General features: G+C 35.2%; 1 pseudogene; it reads right to left on the reverse strand.

Annotated features, from left to right (window-relative positions):
• Positions 1 to 19,265: 19,265 nt before the first annotated feature.
• The window catches only part of LOC149556979 (UDP-galactose/UDP-glucose transporter 4-like), a 170,055-nt pseudogene continuing 162,682 nt past the window's right edge, over positions 19,266 to 26,638 (reverse strand).

Below are 26,638 nucleotides of genomic sequence, written 5' to 3' on the forward strand. Positions count from 1 at the left end.
TTCAATGGAAAGATAAAACTAAAGCTAACTATAGTATAAATTATTATTACTTTCTTGCATGAACAAGTCTTGAAACATTCTCTTCAAGTACACCTGACTCCCTCTTATATATCTATAATAGCAGCTCCCTCTTACATATATAAGACTTCACAATATAACCAATTCAACCAACTGCTGTTGGGTTGAAAGGTTCCTTGTTAGATGAATTTGAACCAATGGTATCATCTGAGGAACATCCGCAAAAATTCTAGCAAATAAAAACCTTGATGATGGATTTAGTATCTACCACCAATTTAGAAAGATTCATACCTATCTAAGCCACTTGTTGGTTTATCTAGAAAGAACAACCTTGGACAACAACCTTGGCCTTAGTAGAATTTCTAAGGCAATGCTCACTCTTCTCTTTTATCCACCACTGATTCCTCTCAAGTGCCAGATTCCTATGGGAGTGTAGGAACATTCCTAAAGACCCATTTCCATAGACCAAATTCACCAAGTCGTCTATTCAAGTATGCTCATCAAGTTGACTCTTTAAGTTTTCTCATCAAGTCACCCAACCAAAGTGCTTCATCAAGGTTAGTCTTTAAGTACACTTAGCAGGTCAACTCACCAAGTCACTTTGAGAAGTCACCTCACCAAGTGGCCTTAATAAGTTAGCTAGCTAACTTGCACCACCAAGTTGCCACTTTAAGTCGACTTGCCATATCAGCTTGCCAGGCTGACTCCCATAGTCAGCTTGCCAAGCCAACAATTCAAGTACACTCACCAAGTTGACTCTTTAAGTTCACTAACCAAGTCTGCCCCCTAGGTCAACTCTCTAGGTCAACCCACCAAGTCACCCCCACCGAGTCACCTCAATGAGTTGACTATTTAAGTTAGCTCACCATGTTGACTCACCTAGTGGTTTTACCACCTTGCCTCAACAAGTTGGATTTCTATGTGTGCTTGCCAAGTTGCCCCACTAAGTTGCTTCTCTAAGCCCACTCACCATGTCAGCTCACTTCGTCGGCTCACCAAGTTGACTATTCAAGTATGCTTTCCAGGTGGGCTAGCCAAGTCACCCCACCAAGTCAACTGTTCAAGTGCACTCGCCAAGTTGACTCTGAGTTCATTCATCAAGTTACCACACCAAAGTGCCTCATCAAGGTCAGTCCTTAAATCCGCTCACCAAGTTAGCTCACCAAGTTGCCTCACTAAGTCAGCTCGCCCACATGTCCCACCAAGTCCCCAAGTCCACTCACCAAGCCAAAAATTCAAGTGTGCTCACCAAGTTGACTCTTTAAGTTTTCTCACCAAGCCCATCCCCTAGGTCAACTCTCCAGGTCAGCTTGCCAAGTCACACCACCAAAGTGCCTCATCAAGGTTAGCCTTTAGGTCTGCTCATCAAGCTTGCTCACCAAGTAACCTCGTCATGTCGCATCTCTAAGTGGCCTCACTAAGTCGGCTTGCCAACTTGCCCCACCAAGTCACCACTTTAAGCCCACTCACCATGTTAGATCACCAAGTTGGCTCCCCAAGTGAACTCGTCAAGCAATCTCACCTGCAATTCAACAACCTACCCATAAAGAAAAATCAAACAAATATCAGTGGGGACTCTATGTCCACCTACCACTTCTGTACACAAATCTAGGCCCTTCATCCCCTCATCCCAATATTCAGTGGGAAATAGAAGTCTCATTGTCTTTATAATAATAATAAGTTATAACCAATAAAAAGACACTATATAATTAAAATAACCAAAGAACACAACAAACATGAGGAGAAGAATTCAAAACTTTGGAAAAGTAGTTGAGTTTTCCGCAGCTTATGTAATAGAGGTTTCCATGTTTAAATAAGCTTCCTTCCAATATGCTATTTATGATTTTACATTGTTAATCTGTTTCTCCATTTCCACAACTTATCTTAATTTTGTGTTTGACTTTGCAAAGCTAGAAGTTTTATGTTTTCAATTTAAATAAATTGATTAGTTTTTATCCTTGTAACCATCTGCAACCATGATTCAATATAGACTATGTTTTCTTGTAATTTTTGGAATATTATTTCTATCAAAGCTGTGATCCAGTTGCCTCTTTGGCAAGACATGACACTTTGACATCGAAGTGACCTATTGGAAACTCATCTTTGAGATGTGATATATCAAATTTGGTTCCCTTTTGTAAAATTAGTTCTATAATTAGCATATGGATTTACTTCTTTATGCATCTCTTGAGATGTGTCCTGAGGAATCCTCGAATGAATGCCAGGCTTTGAATCTTCTTCAAATCTACCAATTCTCTCATCAAGATTGTTTGCTAAATACTCCACGTCAGTCATATCTATTACACTATTTTGAGGAATGTTGTGGACCTGGAAAGTTTGACATTTATAATAAGATGCCTTAGGATTTATGATAAAAACCATATCCTCATACCAAGAGCACATATTTCTCTGAATATCCATGTTTCTTGCCTGCTCACTGCCAAATGTGTGGTTTTTCCCATTGTAATTTGCATTTCATATGTTTAATAGAGTTGCTCGAGCATAACTACAAATTTTTGGATCATTGCACCTGGAGATTTTTCCATTTGCATAGTCTTCAAGCCATCTGTACCAAGCTTCATCTTCTGAAATTATTTTTGATGCTTTAGAATGTAGTGAAAGAATGGTTAGGAGCCTAGATGCATGCTTTCTAATGTGTGCAGTAGGTGGCACCCTCACACTAGATGAACTATTTTCTTTTGGAATGGCACCTTTATCTACAGAAGTAGAAACTTTATCTTGTCCCTCACGCAGACTAGATGCATCATATACTTCAGTTGTAGCTAGTTGCTCATAATCATCACTAAGCATAAAATGGTGCAATAAACAAAGTCCAAGAGATTCAATTATTCTTTTCTGGTAACTCTGATTCTCTAAGCATAATTATGTTAATGCCTTAATGCCTTTAAGGGTTGCTAATGCAGAACTAGTTGCATCAATACTTATTGGCCTATCTTTCTTTTTAGGAGTGATATATTTAGAAAATGTAGTTAACATACGTAGATCATCTGGGGCTTGGCTTTCAGAACTATCAGAACTTGCAACCTCATTTTTCTTATATGTGCATGCAATTATGCCTACCAACTGGCTGGCAAACTGTATAACTGATTGAATAATTTGGCTTTGCAAAACAGAATAAACCATTCAAATCATTTATATATATACATTAACCAAATTTGAATGGATACAGATACATATACAATATAGGTATGATAGCAAATACTGATAAGGCCATTTTTTAAGACCCTCAATATGGATATGGTTGAATACAACATTCATAATAGAACATATACACATATATTTGACACGAGTTTCTAACTTCTTACAAGATATTTTCATTATTTCAAAAGCAACATAGACATGCAATTGCTATCTACATAATTATAAGTTGATTTAACTATTACAATATGCTAAAACTGATAAAGTTGTGCTCTGGAAGATAACTCAAAAAAATGGATAGCTAAAACAGGAAAATAATTGTCGTCTTCCTCATTTGGTGTAGGTTTTCGTTTATGCCAACAACAAAAAAAATTTGCATAATTGAAGATTTTCTTAATTAAGGATGATTTATGTCAGAGTTTTAAAGATCAAATCACATATTATTTGGAAAAATTGGAAAATTAAGTGTTTTTTACCATGCGTGGGTAGGGAATCCAATGTCTATCCATGCCATATTATATCTGTATCTGATACAGATATAGGGACATGCAAGCATGAGGAGGGGCAAGGGAGTTCCCAGCTTTTCTATTTTAAAGTGACATGGTACTTATTCATCATTGAGACATCAATTTTCATGCAAAAGGAAAAGCTTGGCCATGCACAACTTGAAATAGAAGTAAAATTTGACATTGACCTTCAGAACTTGAATTAGAAGTAATTTTTCTCATTGACCTTACACTTGCAAATACCAAAAACATTATTACAATGCAAAGAATTCTTTCCTAAATGACGTATAAACCTTAATTAAGAAAGCAGTTAATAAGTTCCCTAGTGTATTCTAAGTAACCCACCCTAATATTTTCCTTGCAATTAAAACAAAAGTCAATTCATGGTTGTGCCAGTATTGGTACATGGCTTCATAAATTCAAACTAGGTAAGTGATGTTCGTGCTAAGATAATTTTCTAACAATCTTAAAACACTAGTAATCACACTCTCTCTTTTATACTTAAGTTCAGTGGATAGCACCTAAAGTTTCTATTTTCAATTGCATTTTAAAATTAGGACTTTAAGGGAAATAAAGGTGTGCTTCTCCTAACAACTGCAATATAATAGATATTATAGAGTAGAAAAATCACCTGCACATTGCTATTTGCCTTGACTTCTATAGATTTTGATGAAGTATTATTCCTCTTTGCAAGTGTGATCTTGCAAAGACCAATGAGTTCAAAAAGTAATAAAGTTAGTCATGTTTGAGAAATGATAATGGTATTTATTCTATGTCATATGCCATAATATTTGGTGGAAGAAGAAAATAATAATCCAATATTAATACCCTGGGCACAAGACAATCCAAACTGTATGCAATGCTCTTCTCTCTGGGTTTGGTAAATTGACATGGACATGAATAGTTGCTATAAAAGATAGAGCTTTGACAAGCTGAGACTACAATACAGAATATTATAGAAAATAAATGCATATAAAGAATTCTCTATAGTGTTAGATAATCAAATATAAAGTAGAATAAAAATGAAATGTGACTGTTTCACGGTCAACAGATTGATATCTTCCAAATACATCAATGCTCTAACTCCATCGAGTCTCTGTGATAGATGCACTTATAAAAAGTGAAATATATTAGCAATAGAAAACACGAGTTTTTCTGAAACTAAAATTGAACTAACAGAGGAGTTGGAAATGCTAATGTGGGCTTAGTTCACTTTACAAAAATTCTCACATCTTGTAAATAGGCATCTTACTAGTAGTTTGTTACTCCTTTAATATTGTTATTTGCTTTCTTTTCATCTACTTCAACTAACTGCAACAAGGGTTCACAACTTTACTGCAATGGTCCAAAGGGTTGCAATGCTACCATTGGAGGACATGTGGGAATGTAACCTAGGATAATATCCTAATACTACAATAAGTCAACCCATAAATCTAGCAGTGTGTGGCATGGTTGTGTTGTACCATAGTTGGAATACTCAGCTTGGCAAGAACTCAGCATTTTAAAAAATCGCTTATCCAACGTGTGTTTCTATTTAATTTAAATGATTTGATTAAAAATTAAGTATGAAATTGCATCCTCCTGTAGGATCTTAATATTATAGTAAGTTGACACCTGAAAATGAATTTATGATCATTGCCCTTGAGCATCATCATGATTCAATGTAGTTCATAAATTGAATATTACAATGTTTGGCATCTTCTTCCCTATTCTAGTTCAAACTTTGGGAGAGATTTTTAATTTCTAATAATAATCACATTTGAATCTTGGATACTGATAGCATGAGATTTTATAGGTCTTGCTCAACGTTTCATTTGGACATAGCTTTCTATACATATAATGTTGGACTAATTTCATGATGTATTTTGGAAATTTCATTTTTACAATTGCAGGATTTGACAACCATCTCATAAAGTGGGTGCTGTTAGTGTTCTCACATATTTGTCAATAGGCATGGTATCTAGATGGTGACTAAGAAGAATTTTTTGACATTTTAGTCTTGGTTTCTGAGTTGAATTTTAAGGGTTTACATATAGTTTTTTTGTAAGGGTTTACATCACTATTCTACTATTGTTGTAAGGGTTTGCATCACTAGACCTATCTTTCTCCTGCAAGAATTTTAGACTAATATTTAACATCAACAAACTAAATACTTTTCAAGATCTTATTTGCATGGTCCTAAGTAACGTGTTTGTAATCACAGCCAAACAAGAAGCCCAACAATTTACTTGAAGATAAGCAATGTGCATCATGAGCAGACAGAACTATAAGATACATCACCTCTTCCTCTTTCTTCTTCTCAGTCTCTTCAAATGCTGCCTTTTCAGCCTAAAAAGACAAGGAACAAAATCATCAAAAAATAAGAATGATTGGCTCTACAGTTAACTTAAACATCTACAAGAGAGAATTTCAAAACAAGATTGACTCACATCTTTGCTTTTGCCCCATGTCTCCTCTGCTAATTTCTTTGCTTAATGTTGAGCTGGTGAAACATTATTTTTCAAATTTAATGAGAAGAAAGTTAAAGGTTTGAGAGTTGAATAATAAGTATTTGCTGTTTACTTTTCAATGAGATGTACTTTCAGATTCTTGTATTCAGAATCAAAATTTTTCATTTTTTAGGAGTTATCATGTTCAACATTCCTAGTGCTCTAAGTTTTAACATTTTTAGTGTACAATCTGCTTACCATGGTCGGGAAATGTAACATGGTATCAGAGTATGTAAAGGGATGTTGTTTGTGAGGTAGAGTTTTTAGTGATTTCAGCAGTTGTGATGCCCAAGATTTAGTTATTGAAGCCAATATGTGCACGTAAGAGGCATTAGGTCCCATGATATGTTATTGAGCATGATGCTTAAGAACTAGTTATCGGAGGATTGATTTTTACCTATATAGGTGGCTGATTCTTTTCAAGGTGTGTTATGCTCAAGATTCTTCAGTATTCGAAGAGTTCCATACAAGTGAGAAGTTATAGGTCAGGATGCCCAAAGTACTTTAGTATTGAAGTGTTTTTGCACTTGTGATAGGTTCCTAATCTGTGTTATAGCTAACCAATCTATTTGGTTCTAGCATATTCTAAGAATTGCAGGTGTGACTACTCTCAGACTCAGAGAGCATGCTTGTGTAGAGGGTGCTTCCAACTTTACTCCTTGGAAATGCAATTTGTAGATGCTATTGGGGGAGGGCTGGAGGTTGATTTTTGAGTTTCATGGAGACAAGGTGGCAACTCAAGTCTCATACTAACCTTCTTTAATTGGCTGGACAATAACAAAGGTCAACCAAAGCTGAATAGAATCACCTCAGATTTGGTGAATAATCATTTGATACTACACATTTTAGAGATAAAGACAACAAAGATGTATGATGCCTTGATCACTATATATTAGGATGCAAATTTTTCTTGCAAGATGCTACTAAAGTGCAAGCTCAATGCCATACACTAGCAATATATGCACACTGGCCAGTTGTCTTATGAATATCAATAATCTTTGAAATGATTTCATCTAGGAGAGGACTTGATTGGAGATTGTTTCATTTAAAGTGAAGAGTCAAAAACAAACTCTCATTCATAAAATGAGTAAAGGTGTGAGTTAGCATCCAAACTTAAAGCAACTTTCTCCAAGGTGTCATGCCTATCCACTTATAGTGTTCTAGTGTAGGGTGGTGTGATATCTCATCCTTCAAATATGAAACTATCAATCAAATTATGAAACTGCATGGTAGATGGATGAAAATAAAATATAAAATGGGGAAGGTAGCATGGGGCAGAGTGCAAGAAATATGTTTAGAAGGGATCAATTCTCAGCCCATACACATGCTAGGTAGATACTTGATCTATCAGCATAGTCGTAGCATATTTGTGACTGCAGTAAAATGTTAAAGAGGACTGGAATGAAGGCATCTTATGGTCAATAGCTTAGGACTGTGGTGGACTAGAAATAAGAATACCCATACTTGCATTGCTGATGTGGCATCACATTATTGGTTTTTTTTCACGTTCAAGTATTGAGTCCCTTCACTAGCTGGGTGTTTTACGAAGTGAAAAAAGAAAATTTTTATGGGTTAATTGACATTTTCTTTAAGAATAATAGTGCCTAATTTTTAGGACTAGAGATTTGAGAGGGTGGTAAAGGTGGGGGCTATAAATTGCACCACCAGCTAAGGCTTTATATCACCCATTTCAAATCTTACAAGCTTGAACTGCAATACACAATTTATAGCACCACTAGCTTTAAAATAACTTAAAACATCTTAGCAATACCTACTAATTTTTTTTACGAAATCCTCCTCTATATTCATGTTTTGTTACATTGTCATTTCTACATTGCATTACATTTTCCTTGCAGCCAATCCAAATCTAGAGTGATGTCATAATATCCTGGATACTTACACTACTATTCAGTGTTGATGTCATACTATCTTAGATATAATAAAAATATTTTTAGTGTTTGGATATGAAAGTTTTCATAAAAGTGTTTAAGGCAACAAGGATTAGAAGAAAATATCATGGAGGAATGTCACGCAAGTCATACTAGAGAACTATCTCAGTTCACAACATCTATTTCAGGCAAGGAAATTACAAGAACATAATGATGACATAGGACAATTTTTTCAGTTCATATCATCTTGTTCAACACCAATCAATTTTCTAGAATCAGGGAGCACATAACAATCTTCTTGAAGGAAGAAGTTACATCCTTCTCACCTCTAGGAAAAATCAGCCAGAAAGGGCAAAAAAAGCAGATAATCTGTTTGAAATGGAAAATTCAGCTAGAAAGGGCCAAAAAAAAGCAAATAATAGGAATTAAATTAAAAAAATTGTAAAATTTCAAAAGAAAGAGCCACTAATAAACAATTGTAGAAAGGAAAACCATTATGAACAATTCAAATGATGCAAACCTGATGTATTCACATATATTTTACTTGTAACCAAAATAATGTTACACATGCAAAGCAAACAAGCGTATGTACACAAACAGTTTACCCACCAAAATATATGATTTATTTTGGCAAAGGTTTCACTGCCAGTAAAACAAACTGTTAAAGATCTTGAACAAACATAAAATGAAACTAAACAAACTAAATAATTTGAACAACAATAAATGAGAAAAGTGTAATCTTTTACTCCGTATACTTATCCATAACAAAATTTCTTACAAACCAAGCTTTAGACAGTTTGGTAGTCCTGCTTCAAAAAAAAAGACATACATAGAGCCAAAATAAATTGAAAAACATACATAGAAAGGTCTAGAGCATCTTTGCATATATGATTACTTATGCAAACACATACTATAAAACTGAGGTCACATCCTATCTTTTCTTACTCAACATTTCCTGGAACCAGAAAGCTAGGTTGAATTATAACCCCTTCTATAAGAAGTCCATCTTTCCAATCTCCACCAACCATTTCTTTCATCTTAAATGTCACTTTCTTTGGACCATCCTCATCTTCTTGCACAAAAAATGCACTTGCTTCAAACTCCATCCAACCATCCCCAGCATGTCTAAAAGAAGTCATATCACATCCTTCACTATGAATAGGATTCTCAGTGTTTTGCAAAAACTGAGCATATCGATGTTGTTGTTCCCAAGGATTTGTAAATAGAAATTCGACTGGTTCAAAATACTAACCATATGGGCCATCATTTGATTCCTTGAACTTCAGTCTAAATGAGAAAGTATAGTCTATACCAGGAGACAAAAGTGTGCTGTCAAAATTGCCTTCCACTTCAAACCAACATACATCAATTAGTTCAGCTACTTCCTAAAAAAAAATGTTGTAAAATGAATGAAAATTTTTCATTAGCTTTGCTTGACCATTGTTTTCATGTTCACCTAAATATAAAACATTTAAATAATTCAACAACTACGCAGTAGCTTACCTAATGTTATCTTCAGAATTCCACTTCCAGTATCGATCATCACTTCCCCAAACTATACCCAACTCTCTTGCAGACAATATAAAGCATAGTTTCCCCATGGGTTTGTGTAGCCAAAACTTCTGAATTGATCAAAGATTCAAAATAAATTCATTTGAGATTTAAAAGAAAGATGTTCTAAATAAGAATATCTACAAATAAAAGATGTTCTAAAGAACAATCTACTAACTTTTAGCTACAACTTCTAACTTTATTAAGCCATGAAGCCATTGCAAACTGAAACATTTATTCTAGCATTATAAAATAAGATGTTTTGTGTGAGAATCTCTAAATTAGTTAGCCTACTAAAATAAAGGTAAGTGAGAACCCTAGAGGACTAGAGTCAAGGCTCCCTAAATAGTATTTTAACAGTGTTTGGGGTCATGTAGTATGTCACTAAAGGAAACCAGACAATTGAGTCAGTATTTGTGTTAAGTTTTCAATACAAACTGATTTGGTGGCTAAACTTGAAAGACTAATTCTAGAATTATTTTATGTTATCTATTTAACATCACTGAGAAGCATGCAAGGTGTATAGATATTGTAATTAGACCTAATTATGATGAAATATAATAATAAATTATATGGTGGTTTGAAAGAGCTATGAATTTATAAAGAGGAGTAACATTATGAGAGCTTGCCTCTTAATTCCACTAAAGTTTCACTCAATAGAAGAAATCATAACATTAATCTCACAAAATGGAAATTTTATAATTGGATGACATTAAGTGATCTATGTTAAGGCTTGCAGAAGGCTTAAACTATATATGGCAAATTGGTATTAGATATAGGCAACTTAAAATTGGATATAGGTAGACAAAGTCTGGTGTTCTCTTGAATGTGTTCAAGAAAAAGAAATAAACTATTCTGACATTATTATAAAATTGAAAAATTTTCTAATGTTTAATTTCATAGTAAAGTTAAAACAAAAATGATGGAATCAAGGGAAGAAGAAATAGAAAAGAAACATGAAAGTTATATTAAATACTAAAATGAAGCTATGCACCGGTCTGAGCTTCAACTCTTTCGTAGCATAGTTACATTATTTTTTCTCAACTCATGGCATCATTTTTTACTCAACTTCAAGCTTGCATCTTACAATTCCACATAGCTAAATTACACTAAGAGTGTGAAATATGGAGAGTGAAAGGTGTATGAAGCATGCAAGGTGGCATATAGATATTTTTATTAGAGTTATATGATAAAATGTAAGAATTGGTTCTATTGCATAAGAATTGATTCTATGGTCGAATGAGAGAGAAGGGAATTCAAATTAGAAATCTTGCCTCTTATTCCACTACTTAAGTTTTATTTAACTAAAGCAATCACAAAATTAATTGTAGGAAATGGTGAATCAGTATCGGATTTCAAGCATACAGTAATGAAAAGTCTTTTTGATACAATTAATATGTTACTAAAAATTCATATACTATTTTGAAATTATTATTGGAACCATTTTAAATATTTTCTTGACATTCTAATCTCATGGTAAAGTTAAATCCAAAATCTCATGGTAAAGTATAATCCAAAATAATGAAAATAGGGCAAGCATGAAATTTATATTAAATAATTGAATGACACTATGCACCAGTATAAACTTTGGCTCTTCCTAGTCACAGTTACATCATCTTTTGTCAACTCAAGGCATCATACTTCATGCTCAACTTCAAGCTTGCATCTTATAGCCTACAATGTTGGATTTGATTGAGAGAGTGAATAGAAACTAGAAATTCAAACAATGTATAGCAAAATAAACAATTGTAGGGGAGAGAATATTAACTTAAAATTAATATAGCTCTTTTTTTTAGGTAAAATTAATATATTTCTTGCTACCCACAAAACATGTGAATTTTGCAGATGGGGTAGTAGATGGATTGGAGAAATTAAAGTGAAATATACTCAAACCCAGGACTAGATCTAATAAATATTTCTCTTGATTCTTAATGCTATAAATGTGATGGAGGATATATAGATAACAACTACTGACATAGTTGTTTGTACAAGACCTGAAGCAATTGTGATTTCTTTTTTTCTAGCTTTATGTATTCTTTTTATTGATTGAGTTACGTGGAGCCTGTTCAAACATTATCTGACAATCTTTTAGATATATATAAAAGTTGAGGCGTTGTTGTGCATAAAAAGAAAGTGACTTTATGTGCCTCAATTTCACAAATTTTTGTTTACCCAGTGACTATAGAAATAAGGATTCGAAGCCCCATTATAACTTTTAGCTTCCACTTATTGTTAGGATAAACCACGGACAGAAATAAAAAAACTACATGCAAATATAACCAATAAAAAAAATAATAGAACACACAGAAATGAACACAAGGCACCAAGATTTAACGTGGTTCACCCAATCCCTGGGCTACGTCCACCAAACAGCAAGTCCGATCTTATTACAATCCAGTGATTACAACCTGATTACAATCCGTAATCCCTTACAGCTCAATACCGCCGCAAGAACCAATTTCATATCACCACATATCAAAAATACCCAACCCTAAGCCCTTTTTATACAAGTATTAAACCGCTTTAGGGTTATAACATGTCGGCCATATGTCAGCCATAATATGTCGGCTACCATGTCGATGTCGGCTACTTCACCCCACTATTTATGAAGTATGTATAGTACTTTCCTGATCAGTCACCACAATCTAACAATCTCCCACTTGGGGACTGATCAGGCTCCACACTAAACAACAATCTCCCACTTGGAGACTGATCCTGTAGCAATACAACTACCGCATGGAGCTCCCACTGGATCAAACCACCCTGGACTCTGCTGTTATTTTATTCACATTTAGTCTAAAAGACCAACTGAAGCTGAAGAGGAGTTCAGCTTCTCCCTTGTGACAACCTTTGTCAACATATCTGCTGGATTTTCATTGGTATGTATCTTCTCCAGCTTTAACTGTCCATCCTCCAAAACTGACCGAATGAAATGGTACCGCAACTGTATGTGTTTGGTCTTAGAATGCAGAGCTGAATTCTTAGCAAGATGAATGGCACTCTGACTATCTGTGAACAAAAAATTATCCTTCTGAGGATGTCCCAATTCTTCCAAGAAGAACTGAAGCCATATCATCTCTTTGGCGGCCTCTGTAGCAGCAACATACTCTGCCTCTGTAGTGGAGAGAGCATTAATCTTCTGTAGCCTAGAAACCCAGCTCACGGCTGCCCCACCAACAGTAAAGACATAACCTGTAGTACTCCGCTTGGTATCAATATCCCCAGCCAAATCTGAGTCAACATAGCCCTGTAAATCAGTAGTAGAGCCCCCAAAGTGTAAACACTTATTGGATGTTCCTCTCAAATATCTGAGAATCCACTTGACAGCATTCCAATGCTCAAAACCTGGATGACTCATATACCTGCTAACGACTCCCACTGCATGTGCAATATCTGGCCTAGTGCATACCATAGCATACATCAAACTTCCTATAGCTGAAGCATAGGGTACCTTGGACATCTTATCCTCCTCTTCATGTGTCTTGGGACACATCTCCTTAGTCAATTTCAAATGACCAGGTAAAGGTGTGCTGACAGCTTTAGCATTCTCCATAGAGAAACGTTGCAACACCTTCTCAACATAATCAGCTTGAGATAGCGTCAATGTTCTGTTCTTCCTATCTCTGCAAATCGTCATACCAAGGATTTGTTTTGCTGCCCCCAAATCCTTCATAGCAAATGCATGTGCTAATTGGCATTTCAACCCCTTAATATGATCCATGTTAGACCCAGCTATAAGCATATCATCAACATATAAACATAAACTAATGTAACTATCATCATCCAACCTCTTAAAATAAACACAGTAATCTGAATGACACCTATTATATCCATGCTCATGCATAAAACTATCAAATTTCAGATACCATTGCCGAGGTGCTTGCTTCAGGCCATATAAACTTTTCTTCAATTTGCACACTAAGTTCTCCTTACCTTTGACCTCAAAACCCTGTGGCTGAGCCATATATATTTCTTCATCCAAATCACCATGAAGAAAGGCTGTTTTAACATCCATCTTCTCTAAATGAAAATCTTCAGTAGCCACAAGACTTAAAACAGTACGAATAGAAGTCATTTTAACAACAGGAGAAAATATTTCATCAAAATCAATTCCTTTTTTCTGTGCAAATCCTTTTACAACTAACCTGGCCTAAAATCTTTGCTTACCTCCTTCCTCTTCTTTCAACCTGTAAACCCATTTATTCTGTAAAACCTTTTTACCTGCAGGCAACTTGCACAAATCCCATGTCTTATTTTTCAGCAAAGAGTCTATTTCATCTTTCATTGCAGACTCCCACTGAATCTTAGCATCCACCTGCACAGCTTCATCATAACTTTCAGGTTCACCAGCATCAGTAAGTAAAATAGAATACAAAGAGGGAGAAAACCTTTGTGGAGGTCTAATTGGCCTTGTTGACCTTCTAACATTCACTGGTGTATGTGGTATTTGTTGTTGCGGTTGTTGCACATCATGAGGAATGGCTGGAACATCAGCTTTTGGAGTATCATCCAGCACTACATAATCATCTTCTTTCTTCTCATGTTGCTGCAACAGATCTTTGTACAACACTTTTTCATTGAATATGACATCTTGGTTTCTTATAATTTTATGATTTTCAAAATCCCAAAGCCTATAACCAAATTCATTAATGCCATATCCAACAAAGACACATTTCTTTGATTTAGCTTCTAGCTTGGTTCTATTTTCAGAGTCTATATGAGCAAAAGCTTCACAACCGAAGGTCTTGAGAAAAGAATAACTCACCTTCTTACCAGTCCATGCTTCCTCTGGAATACCACAGCCCAAAGGAGTAGAGGGACCTCTATTAATCAAATATATTGCAGTATTGATAGCCTCCACCCACATGTGTAAGGGCAACCCAGCATGCAACCTCATGCTCCTTGCGCGCTCCATTATAGTCCTGTTCATGCGTTCAGCCACTCCATTTTCCTGTGGAGTCCTTGGAATAGTTTTTTGTCTACGAATACCATTAGTGGAGCAATAATCTTCAAATTCATGACTGCAATACTCACCACCATTATCAGATCTAAGACATTTTAATTTCTTACCAGTCTCATTTTCAACCAAGCATTTCCATTTCTTAAAAGTTTGAAATACATCAGATTTCTGTTTAAGGAAATAAACCCATACTTTTCTAGTTGCGTCATCAATAAATGTAACATAATAATGAGAGCCACCAAGGGAAGATACCTGAGCCGGTCTCCATACATCTGTATGCACAAGTTCTAATTTCTCCTTTTTGTTTTCCTTCCCTGTCTTTACAAAACTCACTCTCTTTTGTTTTCCATACACACAACTTTCACAGAAATCCATATTCACACATTTTAGACCTGGTAAAACTTTCCTTGAATGAAGTACTTTCATACCTTTCTCACTCATGTGCCCAAGTCTATTGTGCCACAGCGCTGTATCAGAATCCACAGCAGCTATTTGTTCTCCCTGCTCATCTGCAGTAATTGTTCCTGAATATTCTTTTTTCTCTGAAACAATCAAAGTAGAAGGAACAATATGACCTGTACAAAGATATAAGGTGCCTACTTTCACACCTTTTGCTACTACAAGGGAACCTTTTGAAACCTTCCAATTTTTATCATTAAAAGTAACTACACAACCCTCATCACCGAGTTGCCCTACTGAAATTAAATTTCTACTTAGTTTTTGAACATGTCTTACCTCATGTAGTAGCCAATGATTCCCATTCTGCAACTTAATCTTAATTTTTCCCTTTCCAACAATCTAACAGGGTTCATTATCCCCCAAATAAACAAGCCCAAAATCCCCTTGGACATAATCAATGAAATAACCTCTATGAGGTGTAGCATGAAAAGAAGCACCAGAATCTAAAACCCATGAATCATCAACACTCTCTAAAGACAGAAGCAAAGCATCCTCTTTGGATTTGTTACTTACCACATTTGCCTCTTTGTCTCCATCTGATTTATCTCCTTCATTTTTCTTTCGAGTCCAGCAATCTTTCTTTTTGTGCCCTGGTTTCCCACAGTACCAGCAATCATTTGGTCCTCTCGATTGAGACCTCCTCTCCTTTGACTTTCCTCTTGATTTCCCACGATTTCCAGAGTTACTTCCTCTTTCAGTCGTTCTGCCCCTGCTTTGTGCATTTAAAGCACTTCCTGATGTAGATCCACTTGAGGATTTTCTACGAGTTTCCTCACTTAAAATAACACCGATCACATCATCATATTTTAGGGTACTAGATCCAAGAACAGAATTACTCACCGCCATTACCAAGCCATTCCAGCTTTCAGGCAAAGAACACAAAATCAAGAGAGCCCTAATTTCTTCATCAAAATTGATACCCACAGAAGATAATTGACTAGTAATAGTATTAAAGTCATTTAAATGATCTTCAATAGATCCACCTTCTGCCATTTTCATATTAAATAAACGCTTCATGAGAAATACCTTATTTGAAGCGGAGGGCTTTTCATACAGTGTCGCTAGGGTTTTCATCAAATCTTCTGTCGTCTTTGCTTTTGTAATATTAAATGCCACCGATGGTGCCAAGCATAACCGAATGCTTCCAAGTGCCTTTCTGTCCAAAAGATCCCATTCAGCCTCTGACATAGTTCCCTGATTCTTGGCTTTTCCTTCCAACGGCTTCCACAAATCCTTCTGATATAAATAGTCTTCCATTTGCATCTTCCATAACTGGAAGTTCTGCCCATTAAACCTATCAACCCTCAGCTTACCATCATCTGCCATTGCTCCCACTCAACCGTGAGACTCCCACTTAACTGTGAGACTTTCCTGCAGAGGATAACTGAGAAACAACTAGGCTCTAATACCACTTGTTAGGATAAACCACGGACAGAAATAAAAAAACTACATGCAAATATAACCAATAACAAAAATAATAGAACACACAGAAATGAACACAAGGCACCAAGATTTAACGTGGTTCACCCAATCCCTGGGCTACGTCCACCAAACAGCAAGTCCGATCTTATTACAATCCAGTGATTACAACCTGATTACAATCCGTAATCCCTTACAGCTCAATACCGCCGCAAGAACCAATTTCGTATCAACACATATCAAAAATACCCAACCCTAAGCCCTTTTTATACAAGTATTAAATCGCTTTAGGGTTATAACATGTCGGCCATATGTCGGCCATAATATGTCGGCTACCATGTCGATGTCGGCTACTTCCAAAAAATTTATTTATGAACTATGTACAGTACTTTCCTGATCAGTCACCACAATCTAACAATCTCCCACTTGGGGACTGATCAGGCTCCACACTAAACAACACTTATTAGACCTGACCTAGAACATAGAACATTAACAAACCACTCTGAAATTCACCCTCTTCTTTGTCCCAAATTTTATACATGTATGGTTCAGATAGTTAATGTTCTGAAAATTCCATAAGTGAGCAAAGTGTTCATTATACTTTCGTTATAATAAGAATAGAAACATGATACTAGTTATTATCACCATGTTTTTACATAAACATTTGCATGTTACATGAAGACTTCGGGGGTGCAAAACAACCAACACATACTCACGAATCTAAACAAATTGGCAAAAGTAATAAAATTAGAAAACTCAAGTGCCATAGCAAGACTGTTCACCATGTTTACTAATCATAAAATAACAACCAGCAAATATTAGAATGAACAATCAACAAACATACATACTCAAGGAAACAAACAAACCAAAAAACATTAAAAAAATTGATTCCACAACAAGGATGATCATCATGTTTACTAAACACAGTAAATAAATTAACAAATGTTAGAATGTTACACCATTCAGTAAATATACTAAGGAACTAGAAAACTCTTACAAGCTCAGTTCTCTCTGGAAATAATAAATCATGAGAAATAAAGAAAGGAGACATAGCACAAAGAGATCAAAAATTGTAGATCTCTAAAACAAAAGACTAGTATAACATACATATGGAAGACATAAAAAAGATGACCATTTAGGTCCTGTAGGTTTAAGAATCTCATAGGTTTTGCACCAAACTTGAAGGGGAAAAATGTTTGTATCTTAAAAAAGGATATATGTGATTTAGCCTAAAACAAAACTTTTATAGAACAAGTTCACAGTTTGGTAAGCAATCTTAAGTCTAAAATAGTACTGCAAAATTGAATTTTCAAAAATGGATGAAATCAATCTTCTCAACGGACATAGAGAGGTCAGCGGAAAAAACTATGACTTCAGGTTAACAAAGCTTTTCATTAAATCCATCTAGCTATATCCTGAGATTGAAGTAGGGATAAGAATTAATTTGGGGGCTATCATTTTAAGCCAAGGCATGCCCTAAGCATAAATAAAAAGCTTAGAAAGCAAGAAATCCTAAAGTTTGGGCTAGAGGTGAGAGAAGAAAACCCACTTTTGTGGCAATGAATCACATGTCCATTTGCCATTGAAATAAGCCCTTATTTTGGTGGTGGATCATTCTCATATTTGCTAGTGATCTAATCATTTTCAATGATTCTATCCATGCATTAAAGGTTGAGAGAGGTATAGGAAGTCAAGTCTGGGCATGACATTTCAACTGAAGAATTTAGATAGATAAAAAATAAATAATGTTATCTGACTCATTCAAATGGTGAGGAATAAATAGAATTAATCTAGGGAGGAAAAATGGTTCATAAAAAGAACAAATTATTACATCAATTTAAAAAAAAAATTATTTGAAGCAAGCACAAGCAATCGCAATAAGGAAGAATAGAAATTTAGTACAATGAGCATGGATACAGATAGGGAATTCTAAGCCAGTATTTGATATAATCGTCTCCTTTATGGAAAAGCCCTATTCTTTCTTAGTTTGCCCTATTTTTCACTATGTTAAATTTTGGTATATAGCCATCTATTTGATTTTTTATGTAGGAAAAATTTCCTTAGTAGCAAGATGTCAAGTGGCAGAGCTCTTTCAGAAATATCTCAAATGAACTATGCACAATGCATTCAAAGGAAACATAATTTAATTGTACCATTTTCAGAGTGATGACTAGGCATGCAAATACACATCGCCCAAGTAAATAGTAAGTCTTCTAGGAAATCTTCCAAATAGACTAAACACCAGAAACTGTGAGAAATACTCTGCACTAGCAATTCTTACAGAGCCTTGCCAAAAACACAACTACACACAATAAAGGAATGCCTCAATATATGCTTCAATTATGCCCAAGTCATTTAAGGGAAACAACAATATTAAACAATATTTACTATCATTCATAATAGGTCCTTTGTACTCAGTAACATAGCTTCAAGTGCTACATTACAACTACTAGGTCCTTTATACTCCATGAAAATATATCGAATCTTCCTTTGTACTCGGACATAGCCAACTAGAACATGGTTTTGAGGAAGAACAATGGGCCCTTACAACTACCTTCTTCCAAAATCAAGTCCTCGGCAGTATAGGGCCCCATATAAATGTGACCAAGGTCACGATTGGAAAATGTTCCATGCAAATATGGAACTCCTCAAAGATTTGTAGCATTGCAAAAAGGTTAATTACCAAAAATGATAAGACAAGAATCACTGACACCAATTTAACAAGGGTCATTGGATGAGGTGAAATAACCCCAGAAATAGACAGGTGGTTGAGCAATAATGCACATCTAAATAGCCTAGAGGAAAAATATACAAGCTAATGTAGAATTAATTGATATTTTCCTAACAGTTGGATGGGGATGGCCAGCATAGGGAGTCCAATCATTTTTGAACAAAAGAGCATTTCCATCTATTCATTTCAAACTAGCAGGGCAAATTAAATCAATAGAATCATACGTAATTGTTTCTCCCTGAATTGTGACTGGGAAAAAATGTATAACACCCTAAAAGAGGGTCTTCACTTGTTGAATATGTGCAAAAGGTTATAGAGCATCACACCTGTGAAGTGGATGGATGGATAGTAAATATTGCCTGCAAGGAATCCATTATTAGAGCTCCACAGATCATTATCACTCCCACAATGCTGAAATTTGGTGAACTATGAGCATCTGCAAGGGTGAACATGATTAAGCCTATAACAAGCAACAACATAGATATGTATTAATGGATGGGATATTTCCTCCTCAAGCTAGGTATAAAAGCTCCCATCACCATCACTAGAATAATGTTCTCTCATATTTTTAAGAGAGATGTGAGATCATTATTCAAACAAAATCAAAGAGACCACCCTATTCTCGGGCCCCAACAAGTAATTCTAGTAACTTTCCCCTAACAACAATAAAATTACTGCTCGACAATCATGCTTTCATTGTACAGCTAGAGAAAGGAGTGATCGGGAGTTTAATTTAATTAAATAATTAGAAAAGAAGACATTCTAACACTCCAAAAAAATAGGGTAAGGAGCCATTGCTTGAATTTCTATAATGTTTTTCAATTATTTACCCAAAACATTTACTACCATACATGTGACCATAAATATAAGATCCAGACTACCCGTGTAGCCTGTTAGGAAGAGGAAGAACTATAAATCCAAAGTACCTTGGTTGATTTGAACATGAGCTAAGCAGGATAGTTGAGAAAAGTGAGGGAACCCTTGGTTAGTCCATGGGATCCCATAAGAATGCTTGAAAGCTTCACATATATTTTCCATGGATTTACAACTTATTTCATTCTGAATCCCTGCAATAAAATGAGATCTAAGTAGACGAAGTTTTGCACAAACATGAAGTACCATCCATAGTTGCAACACAATAGCACACAATCTACTTACAATCTACTTAGGTTATCTCATAAAATATGCACAATGACACAAGATATGAGGAATATACATAAAACAAAGAGTAAGGAGATTGATCTAGAAATGCAAAATGGAACTCGCTAAAGATATTCTCGCTCCAAAATGACAAACACCTGAACTATAGCGTGCTATAAATCTATTCCTTGATCAACAAGAGCGAACACTCATAGAGGGCAGGTGAATGTGCAAAGGTAGGATTCTATGGGTGAATGTAGACAAAAGAACACCGAGAGTCTCTAAAGCATTATCTTTATTCTCGCTCAGGCACTACAAAAAAATTAGTGTTCAAACATTTTTCCTCTAAAAGCTACAGAAATTTGGTCCTTTTTTTTTTTTTTTTGGTTATGAACTCAAGTTGGTCAAAATTTTGACCAACGTGGGGATAAAAACTAAAAAAACATGAAATGATAGGCCACTATGGCCTTTGGTCAAAAATTTTGGTTGAAAATGACCCTCAAATGTACTAGTGATTAAGCTCCATTCTAGAGATAATCTTTTAAATGCTACCAATTTTGGGTATCTAGGTGTTCTATCTAGATCCTTGAAGGTCAAGCTTTTTTCTAGAGATAATATTTTAAATGCTACCAATTTTGGGTATCTAGGTGTTCTATTTGGATCCTTAAAGGTCAAGATTTTTTCTAGAGATAATCTTTTAAATGCTACCAAGTTTAGGTATCTAGATGTTCTATCTAGATCCTTAAAGGTCAAGCTCTATTCTAGAGGAAACCTTTAAAATGTATATCAGTTTAGGTATCTAGGTGTTCTACTTGGATTCCTTAGGACTAAGCTTCATTCTGGAGATGGTCCTTAAAAGCTTATCAATTGGTCTCTATGACATCAACTTTGGAACTAATCTTATTTCCTAATCTGTGTATCATACTTTCTAATTTTCTTTGAATTGAACATGCTATTGACACATTCATTCAAAGAGGGGCAAAGTGTAATACCCCAAAATTGGCTTATTTCCATGATTACCAATTCTAGTCTATCTGATCAATTCTAAAGTCCTATTTCACTAGGCAATTCTAACTTTGATACTCACTACTTGATTAAGTGTCAAATGAAGAAAATCCTAAATCTTCATTCATCATACTCTTTATTTAATTCCTAAAGTATTGACTCATATTAGTAAGCAATTGGTAAGTAGAAGGTATGCAGTTGGTAAAAAGAGGTGTTATAGTGACCAATATGTAGAATGCAAATGATTTAAGTGTTTTTAGGTGTTTTTTAGGGTTTAGGGATGAAATGCAGACTATGGAAGTGCAAATTAGGGTTTTGGAACATAGAACACAAGCTATGGAAGTGCATATTATGGTTTTTTTGATTTTTAGGTGTTTAGGAGTGTTATTAAACCTAAGGAAGTGAAAAATGATCTAGGGTTTTGAATTGTAAGGTGTAAATGTCCTAGGGAAATTATGCAAATGCAAATGTAAATGATGTTTTGGTTTTTGACTAAAGGAGATGAAAATGACTCTATGGTATGAAAAATGAAGGTTAGGGTTGGATTTTGGACTTGATAATGATGTTAGAGGTTGATGTATGCAAGTTGAATCATGTGAAGGATGTTATGCTATTATTGATAATAATGTTTAGGGCATGCAACATGAGGGTATGAGATCAAGGGGACAAGTTGATTGATGGACAAGTTGATAGGATTTGATATTGGAAATGATTCTAGGATTTTGAAAAATTCAAGATGAAGAGGATATGACACTAGAGTAATCCAAAATAACATTTATGGAGACTAGGGACATGATAATGCTATGACAAGGGTGTATGCAAGGTTTTGAAGTTAGGATCAAATCTTTAGAAAGTATTTTGTCTAAGAGTTTAACCTTGTAAAGGTGTACATTGGATTTTGACCAAAAAGAGATAAAAGATAAAAAGATGAAGTTGATAAATATGACAAGGTCAAATCCACAAAGACATAGATAGAGTTTGACCAACGAAAAATGATAAAAATGAAAAAAGGACTAGTCAAGATCAATCATCCATCAACACTAGGAGATACTCTAAGACTCATACTTTATTTTAATTTTTGGCTAAGTTCAATGGTTTTGAGTTCAAATGAAATTTAGGGTCATCCAAATGATGGTTGTGCTGATAAAAAATACAATATGTAAAGGTCCTAGGATGCAAAATGATGTTTTGGATGCAAGATGATGTTTTGGTCATGTGTAGGATGAGGACCTACATAGACTTCTAGATGTAGTTTTAGGGTCCCAAAATGCATTCTAGAGGCCCAAAATGTTATTTTCTAGCTAGAAAGTGCACTCTAATAGCACCAAGTGCACTCCAACAGTACCAAATATTCCTATGGTGCACTTGGGGCTAGTTTGAGAATAATTGGGAGAATGGATTGAATGTTTGTTGATTCTAAGCTTGATGATTGCTAAGTTGCTATACCAGAAAGCTAGGATGTTAGGGATGATGTTTTGATTGGATAAGAGATGAAAAATGAAGATTTTGACCTAAGGAATGAAGTCCTAAGTGAAGACAATGATGGTTAGGACATGTAGAATGTAGATTAGGACATGCTGAGAAAGGGGGGCCTATCCAAGTACCTAGTGAAACCACTAAGGTCCCAAAATGATGTCTAGAAGTCAAAACTAGGTTCTCAAACCACCAAGTGTTCTTAGAAAAAGAAAACTATGTCTATGGTGCACTTGGGGCTAGTTAGAGTGTAGTTGGTAGTTTCATAGTGCAGTTAGTAAGCTAGACTAAAACTAAGGTGATTTTGGGTTCTATGGTTTCATAATTAATGTTTTAGAGGGCCAAGGGGTAGCAGGCAATGCTAAGGCTAGAATAAAGGTGAAAAATGATGGTTAGGACACAAAAAATGAGGGTAAAAGTGTGCAAGATGAAGGTTAGGCATGAAAGGATGCAAGATGGAAGATGCAAGATGCAAATTTTGGGGTTGAAATGCAAAGACTAAGGGATGCAAAGTAAACCCTAATGAATGCAATATGAAAGATGAGGGATGCACAATGAGGAATAAAAAGATGCAATATGAGGCCTATAGGATGTAACCATGAAGCACAAACTATGGTGAATGTAAGTGCATTCTATACAAGAGTGGAATCTAAGTCATTCCAAAAACTTCTAGGGTTATAAGTTGTCAAGTTTTCTAAGTTTCAATGTTTTTGACAAAGTGTACAATGCTTTGACAAGAGGTGTAATGTTTTGACAAGGTTTGAATAGTATCCAAGGCATAAATTTGCAAGTTGGCTTTATCTTGATTAATTTTTTACATACACACATAAGACATAATAAGAAATAATAGTTGTTAAAGTGAAAATACACACCAAAACCTAGGCTTTAAGATTGTATCCATTGAATTCCCACTTGAATTGAAGTTCATCCATGCTCATCCTAAGTGGACAACTTAGAATCTTGGCACCACAAGCTCCCCCTTATAGTTCACTGACATCTTAGGGCTATCAAGATTTGTTTCCCAAGGGGCATGGCTTCCCAAGGGATTGTTGTCTCCACTAAGAACCATGAGAATGTGGGAAGTCTTCACGAGCATGGGTGACCCCTTGAGCTAGTGGATAGAAAGGTTTTGGGCCTCTAAATTAAGGAATTTAGTGTGGGAATTTCATTTGGAAAGTGAATGATAAACTTCCTCAGAAGGTCTCCCAGCCCTGAGAACTGGGGTTTGATGCACCACAAGGGTATTGGAGGAGAGCTATCATGTAGTAATACCAACAACACAAAATTAACCATATTGAGTTTATTTTATAGTAGCTAGAATGTTGACCTAGCTTTTTCCCATCATTGCTCTGAGGTCATCCCTTGGGGCTCACCAAGTGGTGAATCTTGGGTCCAAGGCAGACCTATCTATAGAAATTGGATGGATTTTTCTTGCACCAAGTTCCATGAATGGCAAGGGGAGAGGATATGTCCATGAAACTCCTAGGGTTATAAATAATGCATAGATACCAAGGATTATAGAAAATTTATTTTAGTACACCAATTGAAGTGTTATCTAATCTAGAAAACACACACATAGAGTTTTGACAAGCACACGGGTCTTCAACAACATCCTAGAAACAAGCATTAGTAGTTTTTCATTGAATTTCTTCTCCAAATGATTTCCATATGTGATAAATAGATCATCAGTAACAAAAAATCATGCACTTTAGGTCCTAATAAGAAATTAAAACCCTAGATACAATTTTTTATTAAAAAGGTGCTTTTTGTGAACTAGTTGTGCTCTAACAGAGCAGATTGCACCTCAAAAGTCCAAAATGACTCAAGATACCCCCAAGTGTGCTCAGATAGTGCTAACTACACCCATGGTACACTTGGGGCCCAAGAGGGCACAATTGGTAGTTTCTTGCAAGACCAAGTGTAGATTGTGAGGAAGTGGCACCTAAATAAGACCCAAAAACTAAAATTTTGAAACCTACCTAACCAAGTGTGCCCAAATAGTGTAGATTGCACCCATGGTACACTTGGGGCCTAGAAGGGTGCATTTGGTTGTTTATAAGTGTAGTTGCTAAGTAGTGAACAATAGATGGGGGTAATGGTGACTTCTAGGCCCCTAAAAATCCTTCCTAGAGCTTCCAAGTGCACCCTAACATAGCAAAGTACACCTAAGGACAACAAGCTAATAGAATGCATAAATGAGAGCTTAAAATTCATATTACTAGGCCCCTTAATTAGACTAGGTGTGATAAGGAAGATTAGATAGCTATTATATCATTACAAGTGAGCCTTTTCCTTGCACCTATGACCACAAAAACAAGAAACTCAAGTTAGTTAAGCATGATATTCATGTCGGATTCACCAATTGTAGGACTACAAAATGGGCTAAACTTCTAACATATTATGAGAAAATCAAAACCCAATAAGTATTTGTTAATACCCTCTAGTCTACTATGAAAGCCAAATAAATAAAGGAAGCAAAAAAAGGTAAGAACTCGCTCTTATATTTGTAGCTCCCATGTCCTTCTTTCTTCTCCATATGATGTCACTCCAATTGCCTATAATGCACACAATTGAAAGGAAAAAGCCTATGATATGTTGATGCTATGAGAGTGCTAGAAGAGTGATTTTAATCTTGGAAGACCAAAGACCAAGGGACTAAGAATCAATGGATAAAAAATGAGAGCAAAGTGGCTCATTTTATAGCCAACACACAAGAGGAGAGTATTGGAATTGTCACCTTGGACATGCAACTTGGCAAGAGATTCCTTTGAAAAGACATGACACATATATCATAAGATGCCCAATGTAAGATTGTATGACACGTGGAATTCAACATGCCTATAAATGGAAAAGGATCTATGAAGCGTCTTGTGACACCTCAAAGCCAATTAAAGCCAAGAATCTATGATGATGATGGTTAAATATAGATATGTGTAAGGAATAAGAATATATGGATTATGACATTTCTTAGCCAAGTGTAAGGATAGAATCCATGATGTAAGATGTCCATGTTTCATTCTAATGTCAAGATTATGTCAATATTATGTGGAATATTTGAATAAAAAATTCATTATTGCATACAAATGGAAATTAGTAATTATGAAATTAAGTGGTGGAAAATGAGACATAGGAAATTGAGAATTTCCATAGTTTTGTGAATGATGAATCAATTAATTAATAAAATTAATTAATTGAGGATGTTAATTAGAAAAAATTATTAGTAATGTGAGATAAATGATTGGAATGATATAGGATTAAATTATAGGTTATTTAATCCTATAGATAAAATTAGTAGATGATTGGCGAATTTGATTAGATAAGTGTGACAATATCCTTTGATGAAATGTGGTGATTATGCAGATCGATTGGGATGATGATGGGTAGACCAAATCTATGGTCAAATTGAATGACTAATTTAGATTAATAACATGCCAAGGACACATGACATGGATTAAGGACATGTAATATGTAACTAATGTTGTAAATGCTATAGGATCGAGGTTAATTGATAGGGTTGATCATATAACATCCATAGACATTGTCAAAGTTATTAAATTGATATGATAATGCAATGATCTAACATTGAGAGACTTGACAATATTGAAGGTTAGATGATGCAAATGATAGTTTGACCTAAGATTGAGAGCCATGATAGTACTGAGGTTGGATTGATAGATTTTATAGATTGATAGGTATCCAAGACACTGAGAGATGTGACAATGCCTAGGACTAGATAAATGATTGTTGATTTAAGGTATTTGACATGTTTTTGGTTGATTATGGTTAGTTATAGGTTGATTTTTGGTGATTCTAAGTTGATTTGATATGATTTTGAGTTG

Source organism: Cupressus sempervirens, chromosome 5 (genome assembly GCF_028749045.1).
Source record: "Cupressus sempervirens isolate cs-2001-9-10 chromosome 5, ASM2874904v1, whole genome shotgun sequence".
Classification (NCBI taxonomy): Eukaryota; Viridiplantae; Streptophyta; class Pinopsida; order Cupressales; family Cupressaceae; genus Cupressus; species Cupressus sempervirens.